The following is a 4,615-nucleotide window of genomic DNA, read 5'->3' as shown; positions in this document are numbered from 1 at the left end:
CTTTTTGATCTTCAAATCTCTCTCATTTTCCACCATGGCTTTCCATCTCTTGAAAGCTTCAAATACTTCAGACTTATGCTTCAGAAAGTATACCCATACCTTTCTAGAGTGATCATCGATAAAAGTCACGAAGTAATGCTTCCCACCAATGGATGGGATAGTTATTGGACCCCAAACATCAGAGTGAACAAGCTCGAGTTTCTCTTTCTTTGGGGTCCTTCCACTTGTCTGAAAGCTTACTCTCTTCTGCTTTCCAAGTATACAGTCTTCACATATGTCAATTTCGATTGAACGAAGACTTGGTAGTTTTCCTTTTGAGTGCATAACCTTCATCCCCTTTTCACTCATATGGCCTAGTCTCTTGTGCCATAGATTAGGATTTTCATTTGTTGCAACTGCAATCAAATAGCATGCTCCAGCTGTCTTGTAAAGAGTACCACTCTTTCTACCACGAGCTATCGTCATTGCACCTTTTGAAATCTTTCAATCATCACCGTGGAAGACTGTTGTGTAGCCTTCGTCAGCCAACTGGCCTACGGAGATTAAGTTTTTTGTGAGGTCGGGAATATGTCTGACATTTTTCAATTCCCATACAGACCCATTCAACTTAATCTTAACTTCACCTTTGCCCACAACCTTACAAGATTGTTCATTTCCAAGGTAAACTTTACCAAGGTTACCGGGGACATAATTCTTGAAGAATTCTTTCTGAGAACTAGCATGAAAAGACGCTCCAGAGTCTAACACCCAAGACTCTTCCTTGCTCTCCAAAGAGCATATCAACGTGTCACCTCCTCCTGAGGTGGAAGCAACATTTGCCTCATCTTTCTCCTCTTGATTCTTTGTTGGGAGCCTACACTGATTTTTGAAGTGTCCCGTCTTTCCACAATTCCAACACTCGATAGATTTCGAGTTGTGAGAACTACGATGATTTCTGGATTTGGATCGTCTGGACTTTGATTTACCACGTCCATTTTCTCTGGTTGAATTTCTTCCTCTTGACTCTGTATGCAATACTGAAGAGGATGAAGATTCACCCAACTCTCTTCGTCGGATCTCTTCACTGAGAACTAGATCACGAACATCATCAAATTTCATCTTTTTGCTTCCCGATGAGCTACTCACAGTCGTGACAGTAGCGCTCCAACTATCTGGTAGGGAAGACAAAAGTATCAACGCTCGTACCTCATCGTCAAATTAGATACCAACTGAACTTAATTGGGTTGTGACAATATTAAGTTCATTGATATGTTGCGCCACTGACGCGCCTTCTGCCATCCGAAGCGTAAACAACCGCCTCATCAAATGAACTTTATTTGATGCTGAAGACTTTTCGTACATGCTAGAAAGAGCCTTCATAAGACCAGCGGTGGTTTTCTCTTTTGCTATGTTAAAAGCAACATTTCGAGATAACGACAATCGCACAACACCAAGTGCTTGTCTATCGAGAAGGTTCCACTTGTCATCCTTCATCGAATCTGGTTTCTTTTCTGTAAGAGGTTGATGTAGCTTTTTCTGATACAAATAATCTTCAATCTGCATCTTCCAAAAGCCAAAGTCCGCACCATCGAACTTTTCAATTTTCACCTTTCCTTCGTCTGCAACCATGACTTCCACTTGAATCTAACTTCCTTTGGATCTTCTTTGACAATTTTTGTGAACTAATGTGCTTTAGAACACCTCTGTGAACAAATTGGTAACGCTGACCAATATTTCACTATTCACGAAAATTACTATTCATGTGAATAGTACTTTTGCCAAAAATTAACAAGGATACCGAACCAGGTGCTCTGATACCAGTTGTTAGGAAACTATGCACAATATTCCCATAGTCAGATTAAGTGGAAGAGAAATAAATGCGGAATAATAAGACACAAAATTGTTAACGAAGTTCGGCCAATAATGCCTACTCTCCGAACTGCTGCAAATCTCTTTAATAAAAAGGGAAATATATGTTTTTACAAACTCTCACTACCCACAACCCAATTACACCCAAGAATTTTCTCTAAAATTCTCACACTGAGTTTTTCTCTTACTCTCTATTGATGTAATTCACTCACTTGTGTTGTTGTTGTGTTTTTGCTTCTGATGCTTCTTCCTTCAAATGCACCTCTATTTATAGATGTAGTGAACCGTGAAAGTTGCAAAGCTATGCAATCCTTTCATACCAAAGTCATCTAACAAAAGTGTGAAACCTATGTATGAATGTCATGCTTTCAAACTTAGCAAGCTATGCTTCTGCACCGAGCTATACCATAGGCTTACTATTTGAAAGAAAAATGCAACCTATAATAAATGCATGAGACTTTGTGTGACAATTTGCTTCAGTAAATTGCTTTGGCTGGTTATCCCACGTGCATGTGGGTCCTTAAACAATGTTCACCAACACACAAGAGAGTCATGGGCTCCATTTTTTTTCAACTTTGGGAGTGTATAAATGGCCAAAACTTGTTATTTTTGTGGAATCACATGAAATCAAAGAAGGATTTTTTTATGAACCTTAAAAGCTAAGGGTTAAAGGAACTACGGGAAAGATTTAAGGGTTAGAAAAATGTGAATTTTGGAAAACCATACGAGGGGACTCTGAAAAAGGATTGATGCCTTTCTGAGAGAGATTCTAGAGTGGGAAACACTTGGAAAACATGGGAAACACATTTAGAGTGAAAATCTTTGAGCGATTATAAGATGGTAAATGAGAGAAATTTAGGGGATGTTCTTGGAGAATATTGAGAGCTAAATTTATTGGTTACTTGTGTAACTCTCTTGATTAAGGGAAGAGGGTGGATAAAAAGGTAGAAATTTGGTTTGCTTTTGGTGAGCTTGTTAAATGTAGTTTCTTGTAACTTTGTAATGACTATTTGATTCTAGATTAAAGGGATGTTCTCTTCACCGGATATAGGTCATTGTTCGACCGAACTGAGAAACAAACATTAGTGTGGTGTTCCTCTACTCTTTTTTCTTTATCTTGTTTTTTTTTTGTTATGTTTGTGATTTTGCTTTCCACTTGGTTGTTAGATTGGATCTAGATATGTTGTTGTTTGATATAATTTAGGTATTGGTTATCGCTTAAAAAAAAACAACAACAAACATGATAAGGTTGTGGGCTAGCCCCTTTTGTTTGGAATCTTATCTAGCTCTTCGTTTCTACAACTCTAGAAAGGAAGTCGAAAGATGATGTTCACACTTCACTCAATGATGGGAAACACCAGCAATTTACCTATATAATTTCATCGGCAATTAACTGCCGATGAATTTTTAACCGGCGACAGTTAACTGCAGGTGGGCATTTACATCTTTTACATGTGTTTTTCATTCAAACCTAAAGTGTCAACATCAATCTTCAAGGAAGTCTATCTAATTTTCAAGCCCACGACAATAATAACCTCAATCTCGTAGTGTTTTTTTTTTCAAATTATTTTTTTATGATTAAGCTACCCAAAATGAAGTTTTGTTTTTAGCATAATTGCAAGCTTTCAAATTTGAACATGGATGGTGTTCAACTCAACATTTGTCAGTCGAGTTCGGGCTTCAAACAATAGAGCTTCTTTTATTATAATAATTTCTCAAGTATAACCCCTCGAGATTTATCCTTCATGACAAGAAAAAAATACATTTTTTGCACCTAGATAAATATATTTAGACATGTTACAGTATATCGAATCAACTGGATTTAGTCGATAGGTTACCAAGTTGGTTAGACAGATAGGAGTTAGTTAGACCAACTCACACTTATAGATAACTCTATGTTGTATCATTCTCTCATTCTTTTATTAGTCTATTCTTTCTACTATTATGCTTGCTTTCTTTCTGATCATTATGATCTTTATCTGTATGATTTCATGATTCATAACATGGTAGCATACGATGAAAATGTAGAATCCGATGGTGGTGAAATTCTCACAGCTTTTGCACAAATTCTATAATCATCAGCTTCGCATAATCAAATTGTTTTCGGTAGTTTCGAATCTTCAATCAAACTGGTTTCAAATCCTTCCATCGAACCAGAATTTGATGGATTCTCCATCAAGATTGGTGAGATTTCTTATGCTCTCGTTGATTCATGTAGCAGCAACATCGATGACGACGATTTCTACGTTGGCAATTTTGCAAAAAGACGAGTATATAAAGGTTCTTGAACCTGAATTGAAGAATTAAGACTCCCGTTTTCGATGTCTCTGAAGCGTCGAAAAATTTCGTCATATACATAATTTCGATGAGAATATGAAACTCTGTTTCACTACAAGAATGTATGAAATTAACATAGGGCAAATTCCCACACAAAGACCCTTTGCAGCGGAATTTAAGCCCACGCAAAAAACGCACTTGAAAACATATATATGATTAAAATTTAATTTAATATTACTGAAAACAATTTTAAAAAGGAAAGGCTAATCATCAAATAAAATATTAGAAAAAGTTACCAAAATAAAATTACAAATTAAAATATCATTAATAACTAATACAAATTATAATTAAAATAATAAAACTTACCAAATTATTGATTAAAAGTAGATGTTTAAACTCTAAAAATGTTAAAGCATAAAGAGTGTTGCTATTTCCCTAAAAAAAAAAAAAAGTGCTGCTATTTATTGTGACTAAATTTTCGTGAATAAAT

This window comes from Medicago truncatula, chromosome 7 (genome assembly GCF_003473485.1).
Source record: "Medicago truncatula cultivar Jemalong A17 chromosome 7, MtrunA17r5.0-ANR, whole genome shotgun sequence".
Lineage (NCBI taxonomy): Eukaryota > Viridiplantae > Streptophyta > Magnoliopsida > Fabales > Fabaceae > Medicago > Medicago truncatula.
The sequence above is the reverse complement of the archived record's forward strand: the minus strand, read 5'-3'. Positions refer to the sequence as shown.